Below are 10,048 nucleotides of genomic sequence, written 5' to 3'. Positions count from 1 at the left end.
ACACAATGGAATATTATGCAGCCATCAAAAGGAATGAGATCTTGCCCTTTGCAACGATGTGGATGGAACTGGAGGGTGTTATGCTTAGTGAAATAAGTCAATCAGAGAAAGACATGTATCATATGACCTCACTGATATGAGGAATTCTTAATCTCAGGAAGAAACTGAGGGTTGCTGGAGTGGTCGGGGGTGGGAGGGATGGGGTGGCTGGGTGATAGACATTGGGGAGGGTATGTGCTACGGTGAGTGCTGTGAATTGTGTAAGACTGTTGAATCACAGATCTGTACTTCTGAAACAAATAACGCAACATATTTTAAGACAAAAGAAAAAGAAGAAGATAGCAGGAGTGAAAGAATGAAGGGGAGTAAGTCAGAGGGGGAGACGAACCAGGAGAGATGATGGACTCTGAAAAATAAACTGAGGTTTCTAGAGGGGGGGAGCGTAGGGGGATGGGTTAGCCTGGTGATGGGTATTAAAGTGGGCACATTCTGCATGGAGCACTGGGTGTTATGCACAAACAATGAATCATGGAACACTACACCAAAACAAATGATGTAATATATGGTGATTAACATAACAATAAAAAATTAAAAAAAAGAATTATTAATTCCTTCTTCCTGGGATATTGTAGAGTTAGCCAGGAGTTTCTAAAGCATGTGTTTCAGCCTGAAATTTTCTTCTTTTGCTTTATGCCATGGTTCAATAACATTCTCTGATCTGTGTGTGCTGATGATGTCTTGTGCTGACTAATGTTAGTTCAAAATGAATTTTAAAAATTCCTCCAGCCACAGCTATTGTGCTCATTGCAGGGGAAAAATAATCTTAGGTAGAATTGCTCAGCGAAAGAAAAGAATCTTCACAAAGAATTTGTATGGCATGTGATATATCTGATTGTATTTATTAATACACATATTTCTGCAAAAGATGGTTAATTTTGTAAGCATTCTGATTTGGTCACTTGTGAATTCCTAAAGCACACCTTAGTTCACGTTGTGGAATGACCACCTTAATTTTGCAGAAAAGAAAAACACCTTTCAGAGCCATTGCTCCTGAAGTATGCCTTCAGAATTTTCTATTGCTACAATGGCAATTCTCCTCTTGATGAATTAAGTGGAGCTAAATCATTAATTTGTAATTCTTTTGAAGGGAAAATTTGCTCCACTAAATTTTTTAATGCTTATTTATATGGATAACGTTTTTATCTCTGTATCCTTTCCCAATATATGTTACACTCTGAAGGCAAGGACTTGTTTTTAAATCTGTGTGCTCCCTGATCCCTTTCTTTTTCACAACCAACACCTATTGTTCTATTTACCATTTTCTATATGTACTTAATTGTAGTTTTTCTGAGTATGCACTGAAGAAATTTGGGGATGTTTCAGCCAGGAGAAGTTGTGGTATAGATCTAAGTAGATGATTCCAGGGCAATTTTGTGATCTAAACTGAGTTTTGAAAGATCTCATAATTTTAAAAATCTGTTTATGATAATTTTACTCTCTTTTGGGGCCACTTTGTGCACACATGTGTGTGTGTGTGCAAATGTTATATGGTGTATGGTGTAACTAAATATGTAGATACCTAGTAAATTATTTATAGTACTTCGCTTTGTCTCTCTAGGTATCCTCCAGAGCAACTGGATTTTGTACCAATTCTTTTAAAAATCTAGAATTTTTTAAAAAAATTGTAACAATGCTATATACAATTACTGTGAAAGAATTAAAGTTTGGAAAGACTACAATAACTGGGAAGTTTTTCAACTGCTTTCTATATAATGGTGGTTTTAAAATATACAAAAATGGATTCATTGTTGGATATTATATTGAGGTTTTTAAAAAATTTCCTAACAACTGAAACTGAAATTTTCAGAGTCTTGAAGTCTTTAGAGAATTCAGTTGAGAGATGAGACCCAGCAAGGAGGAACGTGGGATTTCATAATACGTGACATTCCAAGATCATTAAGTTTTCATTGGAGAATTAAACATTAACCAATAAACCTGAAGGTAAACTGTGAGGAATGGAAGAAGCCACTGTACTCTTCTATTTTAATGGAATTCTCTAACAAGACATTAGGATTTGAAATGCTTTAATTTAGATGGTCTTGTTAGTCACTGGAGATATCAAATACCAAATGCTAATTAGATCATAAGTTATAATAACTAGCTAGATGGAAATGCCAAAATATTAAAGGTTATTTAGTCATCTAGAAATGAGAATTTTCCCCCAGAAGACACACGATATATACTCCTTTTCCCCCAGAAGAAGAACTGAATTTAGAATGGTTTAATTTACAAGACTAGTTGCCTTATATTTATAGTAAAAAAGCTGCTATATACAATCATAAATATCCAGCCTAGCAAATGATTATGGCAATAATTGATATTTATCTCAGAGAAGGTACTATTATTAACATACATATTTATTTATATATCACTTTAAATATAAAAATTCATCCAAATAAATATATATGCATATATAAGTCAATAACTGAGTGAAGGAGGAATTTTTTAAAAATATTTTTATTCATTTCAAATAACTATTGTAATGTCAACTGACTAGAGACAAATTTTATGGAAACCAGGATTCCTTGATGCCTCTAATCAGTATTATCTGAGTCATTTAATAAACAGAACTTATAAACATATGTGCATTTATATTTTGCCTTCTGAAATATATACATAACCCTATTATATTTACCTAGTAAATACTTTTAGTAGCGAATCTGTAGACTTCCAACTTAATATAGTCATCAAAGCCTTAGATGTAACTATTTTCTATGCTAAGTCCCAACTGAAATGTGTGTGCGTGTGTGCACAGGCACCTTCATGCTGGAAAAAAGTGGATGATGACATTATTTGAAGTAACTTGGCTTATTAGGTGTGAAACCTAGCACAAGAAAAGTATACCTAATTTCTCCAAGCCTTGATTCCTCATCTGTAAAATAAGGACCATCATATTATTTTGTCAAATCGTTGTTATAAGAATTAATGTGGTAATGCATGAATTGCAGATATAGTAATGATTCACTGTTAGTTATTATTTGTATTTTATCATCATCATTATTATTCATAGCCTAATATTTCAGTGATTTATCTTTGCAAATTATAACAGAGGAAGTAGATTTTAAAGATCTAGTCTTCATGGCAACTAACCAAATACGGAGGGAAAAACAAAACCAAAAACAGAGACAATACATGGGCATTAAATAAGAGACATAACAGCAAATCACATCGATTGTCTAGTTTTTCACCTTTAAGGTCAAAACACTGAAGTGGAGACTGCATTATCCCAGTCTAATTCTGGGGACAGGAAAACTCTCAAACAATCCTGCTTTGTAAGCATAAAATTGGTGCACACAGAATGGCATGTTATGAATCCTCTGTCAACTCACAACTCAAGCTGGAGGAAGTAATCAGTAGTACACCTACCTAAGAAAACTGTTGCTCCCCTGTCTCAGAACTGCCAACTCAAAATTAGCATATAAACCATGCAGCCCTGATGAGAAGTTCCTATATGCCACCAGAAGGAGAAACAGGTGAAAAACAGTTATAAAGTCATTAATCCAAAACAACCCTACACCCCAAAAGACTATCTGGCATTACAAGCTATTGCAGTCAATAAGGAAGTTAAAAGAAAAGCTTGATACAACCATTGAAATTCAGGAAGTACAATGGAGAACCAAAAATGATATTCCTTTTTAACTTGGGAATGTTGTTAAAGTAAGCAGGAACATTGCTGCAAAGGGCTTATGGTGAGGAAGTTGTTGATGATTATTAAAAAAAAAAGAGCGAGCGGAGCCTCAGTTAACTTCTGATAACTATAGCAAATGTGGAAAAGTCAATGTTATGAACAACAATGAAAATGAGAGTATGTGAAGGTTTTGATGTCTGGATATTTCCTTTCTTCCTTTTGTTTTTGTTTTTTCTATTTTGTTTTTCTCCAGCTTTTGCTTTTGTCCTTTCCTCTTGCAATATATCCAAAAGGTATCTGAAGAATTCCACATTTTAAATTTCTTCTGTTTGAAATAACATGAAGTTGTTTCTGCATTGATCATGACCCCAATTGATATACTACTTGGCACCAGGAGGCAGACTTTCAAAGATGGAATACTGATTAGATAATGATATGATTGAGAATAAATCCAAGTATGACCCAGTCATCATTAGAAAATGGGATTCTAGGGTAATTCACAAGATGCAATAACAGAACAGTTAAATTGTCACCTGTATACACTTGACATAAAGTTCACAGTGAGAAAAAACTGCAATACCAACTAGTTTTTATCCTCAATTCTTATATTTTGACTATAAGGTTTTTGTGATGGTCTTTTGTATCTGGTTAACCATTAAGTTTATACAAAGGCAAACAAGAATGAGCTCAAAGCGTGGTCAGAAAACTACAAAGCTTCTACAGAATCCTCCAATTAATACCATATTTGTAGTTCACACAGTGCACACATAGCTAAAAATCTGACCACAAGTTTTATAGTGCATGTTTAAATTTTAAGTACCTATTGAATTTACAGGCTCATGAGTCTTATATGTGAAAATTGTGGCACTGATTGAGAAGATTTGGAAAGGGAAAATTTGAATCCCTAAATCCCCCTTGAGCCTCCCTCACCATGTCTGAATTAAACAGCCTTCTCTTGTCCTGTGATAACCTTGTATGAAGCAAATAATTTGTAAAGAAATGTCTATTCTCCTCACAGTGAACCTCTGGCGCCCATCATTGTCTTCAGATTCTAATCTGAGGCAGATTCTAGCAAACCCAAGGGAAAATATACAAAGTCTGTACTAGAAAGAGCTTGAATATTAAAACAATTACAAAACTGTGTTAATTTATATTTGTAGAAATTTGGGATATATGTTTGAAAATATATTCTAAGATACTATGTCAAAGAAGATATAATGTTGGATTGGTATGAATGTACAGAAATGGGATTACATATTAGAAATTCTTAAAATAAATGTTAGCTCGAACAGTTTGCTTAGTTGACTAAAAAATGGTTTCCTATATTAAAGAAAGATGAGATGCCACCATTTTGGTGATGGGGGAAGGGAGGCAGAGAGGGAGGGGGAGGAGTTGGAGGAGGGAGGGGGAGGAGTTGGGGGAGAGAGACAGAAAAAGGAATATGAAGGTTCAAGATACTAGCAATTTTGGAGAGGATTTATTATATGAGACCTACGTACCCATCTGCCCAACATGTCCCACAAGAGGATTCAGAGGATCCTCCCATAACAAAAGTATCAAAGAATGCACTAAAAAAAGGAACACCAGCATCTTTGTAAATCAAGCGTGGTGCCTATCTTCTGTAGACTGAAGATGATGTTAAGAGATACCGCCATTGAAGTCAACTATCTCATTTTAATGCATTGATGGAATCCAGAAGTGGCAGAGGACTCAGGTAGCTTTTAACTGCTAGATACAACATAGGATGAATAATGAAATACATAGCAAGGAGAGGTACATTTTGCTCAACCTGAAGGGATTATTAGCTTTGGCTAATTGATTACAGTGTCCCAAGAAATAAGAACTGAACCTGAGAACAAAGAAATATATAGTGCTTAGTTTATAGTACTTGGTTTCAAAATCCTTCCTCACAAACACTTTTTGATCTAAAATAGGGTAAGAGGTATGTTAAACTGAAGCAGTTAAAAAGATGGCTTTACTTTCAAGGTTCTATTTGTTTTGTATCACAAGCTGGTGCAATTTCTATAGCTCTTATTACACACATAAGAATATGGTTATGATACACACTACCCTCCAGATCATTCGTAGGTCCCTGACACCTCAATGTTAAAGCATGAATGCAACCTCTCTATTTGAATGGACAATCATGGTAACTGTCAAAAACTTTGGAGAACCTTGGGAAAATTACTGGATGTTTTTATCTATAAACAAGAGATTCATTTATATTTCATATCAAGACCGTTGAACCCAACAGTTGAGATCCATCCCATAAAAAAGGCACAGAGATGTCGATTGAAGTCAACTCTCTGTCATGCATTTTCAGTGTCACTGAGCTTTTTCTGAGGCATGATCTGAGTCAAATTCAGAGATTATAGGTATAATTGTTTAAACTCAACATAAACATAGCCAGATGTATTTGTTTGAAGTGTATATTTTCAAACGCCAAATGTGTGTAGGTAGCTTTTCCTCTTTGATTCTCATGTAATACCCTTGCCCATTTCTTTTGATTCTTCTCATTTGCTTCTCAACTCTTATGTAGATGTAAGATATTTTTTTTAAAGATTTTATTTATTTATTTGAGAGAGAGAGAATGAGAGATAGAGAGCACGAGAGGGAAGAGGGTCAGAGGGAGAAGAAGACTCCCTGCCGAGCAGGGAGCCCGATGTGGGACTCGATCCCGGGACTCCAGGATCATGACCTGAGCTGAAGGCAGTCACTCAACCAACTGAGCCACCCAGGTGCCCAGATGTAAGATATTTTTGTTGTTTTTACTTTTGGAGACCAGCAAATACCACAAAATGATCCTTTTTTGGACTTGTTTTAATAAAGCGCTTGTCTCCCATGCCTAAAACAAACAATACTTGATAAACAATGTACCAAACCACACACAATATATGTAAATACATGTAATACTTTACAATGCATGTAAGCATCCCACATCTTCAAAGTCCAGAACATTTTTCCCACTCTGTCGATTCCTAATTCTAGAAAGGAAATACAAAATAATAATAAAATAAAAAAATAATAAAATAAAACGACAGAACAACCAAAAACACCAATTCCCAAATCATCAACATCCAATTTCTCATATTATTAAAGTAGTAAGAAGCAATTATTCCCTTTTTCCTCTCCTAATCACTCTTTATCTTTGAAAATACCATAGTCTGGCAGCCCACAAAATGGGAGAAGATATTTGCAAATGACATTATAGATAAAGGGCTGATATCCAAGATCTATAAAGAACTTCTCAAACTTAACACTCAAAAAACTAAAACCCAGTCAAAAAATGGGCAGAAGACATGAACAGACACTTCTCCAAAGAAGACATACAAATGGCTCACAGACACATGAAAAAATATTCATCATCATTGGCCACCAGGGAATTTCAAATCAAAACCACATTGAGATACCACCTTACACCAGTTAGAATGGCAAAAATTAACAAGGCAAGAAACAACAAATGTTGGTGAGGATGTGGAAAAAAGGGAACCTTCTTACACTGTTGGTGGGAATGCAAGTTGGTATAGCCACTCTGGAAAATAGTATGGAGGTTCTTCAAGAAGTTAAAAATAGAGCTACCCTATGACCCAGCAATTGCACTCCTCGGTATTTACCCCAAAGATACAGATGTAGTGAAAAGAAGGAGCACATTCACCCCATTGTTCATAGTAGCAATGTCCACAATAGCCAAACTGTGGAAAGAGCCGAGATGCCCTTCAACAGATGAATGGATAAAGAAGATGTGGCACAGGAGACTTTCCAGAACACTCGGTGAGACACGGAGGAGTGGCGGCTGCCCGAGCTGTGCCCAGCAATGTGCTCCTTCCTGCTCCCCCACACCAGCCTTGGCCCTCTCACCAGCTGTAGAAAATGGTGAAAGAAACCACTTACTATGATGTTTTGGGGGTTAAACCCAATGCCACCCAAGAGGAATTGAAAAAGGCCTACAGGAAACTGGCCTTGAAGTACCACCTTGATAAGAATCCAAATGGAGAGAAGTTTAAACAGATTTCTCAAGCTTACCAAGTACTCTCTGATGCAAAGAAAAGGGAATTATATGACAAAGGAGGAGAAGAGGCAATTAAAGAAGGTGGAGCTGGTGGTGGTTTTGGCTCCCTCATGGACATCTTTGATATGTTTTTTGGAGGAGGAGGAAGGATGCAGAGAGAAAGGAGAGGTAAAAATGTTGTGCATCAGCTCTCAGTAACCTTAGAAGATTTACATAATGGTGCAACAAGAAAACTAGCTCTGCAAAAGAATGTGATTTGCAGTAAATGTGAAGGCCGAGGTGGCAAGAAAGGAGCAGTTGAATGTTGTCCCAATTGCCGAGGTACTAGAATGTAAATAAGAATTCATCAGATAGGACCTGGAATGGTTCAGCAAATTCAGTCTGTGCATGGAGTGCCAAGGCCATGGGGAATGGATCAGTCCCAAAGATAGATGTAAAAGCCGCAATGGGAGGAAGATAGTTAGAGAGAACAAGATTCTAGAAGTTCATATTGACAAAGGCATGAAGGATGGCCAGAAGATAACATTCCATGGTGAAGGAGACCAAGAACAAGGACCGGAACCAGGAGATATTATCATTGTTTTAGATCAGAAGGACCACGCTGTTTTTACTCCACAAGGAGAAGATCTTTTCATGTGTATTGACATACAGCTGGTTGAAGCACTGTGCGACTTTCAAAAGCCAATATCTATTCTTGACAACCGAAACATTGTCATCACCTCTCACCCAGGTGAAATTGTCAAGCATGGAGATATCAAGTGTGTACTAAATGAAGGCATGCCAATTTATCATAGACCATATGAGAAGGGTCGCCTAATCATTGAATTTAAGGTAAAGTTTCCTGAGAATGATTTTCTCTCTCCTGATAAACTCTCTTTGCTGGAAAAACTCCTACCTGAGAGGAAGGAAGTAGAAAAGACTGATGAAATGGACCAGGTAGAACTGGTAGACTTTGATCCAAATCAGGAAAGACGGCGCCATTACAATGGGGAAGCCTATGAGAATGATGAACATCATCCCAGGGGTGGTGTTCAGTGTCAGACCTCTTAATGGGGTCAGTGAATACCACTGCTGGCATTTTATATGCAGTAGTGAATGAGTGAAGGACTATAATCATAGCTCACTACTTGCTATTGTTTTTGTTTTAATATTCAACTATAGTAGTGTTTTAAAAGTTAAATGAAGAATAGACTCAAATATAAAAGCTCAAAAAGAAAAAAAAAGATGTGGCACATATATACAATGGAATATTATTCAGCCATCAGAAAAGATGAATACCCACCATTTGCATCAACATGGATAGAACTGGAGGGGATTATGTTAAGTGAAGTAAGTCAATCAGAGAAAGACAATTATCATATGGTTTCACTCATATGTGGAACATAAATATGGAGGACCATAGGGAAAGGGAAAGAAATCCAAAGGGGGAGAAATCAGAGAGGGAGATGAACCATGAGAGACTATGGACCCTGGGAAACAATCTTAGGGTTTCAGAGCAGGGGAAGGGTGTGGGGAGGGGTAACAGGGTGATGGGTATTGAGGAGGGCACATGTTGTGATGAGCACTGGGTGTTATACTTAACTAATGAATCATTGAACACTACATCAAAAACTAATGATGTACTCTACAGTGGCTAACTGAACATAAAAAAAGAAAAGAAAATCTCATATTTTGTGTATATATGCAAACATATTTGTGTGCATGTTTATAGAGACTATAAAATTTATGTTATAAACATATAAAATTATTAAGATAAAATCACCTGGGTAGCTTAAGTCTATATATGCTTTATATGAGGAAAGAGTAGATATATTTATGTAAATATGTACCGATCATATTTAGAAACAAATAGCTTTTGAGTATACATATGGTCAAGTAGCTAAAGCGAGATAGAATTATTTATTATAACAATTGCATTTATTGTCTATATGATTGACATTGTATATAAATACCTAACTGTGTATATATGTCTGTGTGTATCAATCTTAAAAATATATTTTTTGATCCCATAATATTCACCAAGTGATAGACTATATTGTCATCTTTGAAAGATAAGGATGAAAAGGGTATCCATCAGTCTGTACTCAAAGAGCTCAGATTCAATGGAAGGTAAGGGGTTGGGGAAGGTCAAACAGAGAAAAAAAAATTACAGTACACGGTAATGTGAGCCACAGATGTTGGAATAATAGAGAGCTTGCAGCACAATGGAAGAGCACATATCCAATCTTAAAGGGATCAAAATAGCCTCATATAGTATGAGATACTATGTTAAGTCCTGAAGGAATGTGTGTGCAATGTGTCTGGTCTTGAGAAGAAATTTATGTGTGCCTAGGTCTACATGTGAATGCACA

At 36.1% G+C, this 10,048-nt stretch overlaps 1 pseudogene; it reads left to right on the top strand.

Moving 5' to 3' along the window:
* Positions 1–7,558: 7,558 nt before the first annotated feature.
* LOC113918419 lies at positions 7,559–8,747 on the top strand (annotated as a pseudogene).
* The last annotated feature ends 1,301 nt before the right edge of the window (positions 8,748–10,048 follow it).

Source organism: Zalophus californianus, chromosome 1 (genome assembly GCF_009762305.2).
Source record: "Zalophus californianus isolate mZalCal1 chromosome 1, mZalCal1.pri.v2, whole genome shotgun sequence".
Lineage (NCBI taxonomy): Eukaryota > Metazoa > Chordata > Mammalia > Carnivora > Otariidae > Zalophus > Zalophus californianus.
The sequence above is the reverse complement of the archived record's forward strand: the minus strand, read 5'-3'. Positions and strand labels throughout refer to the sequence as shown.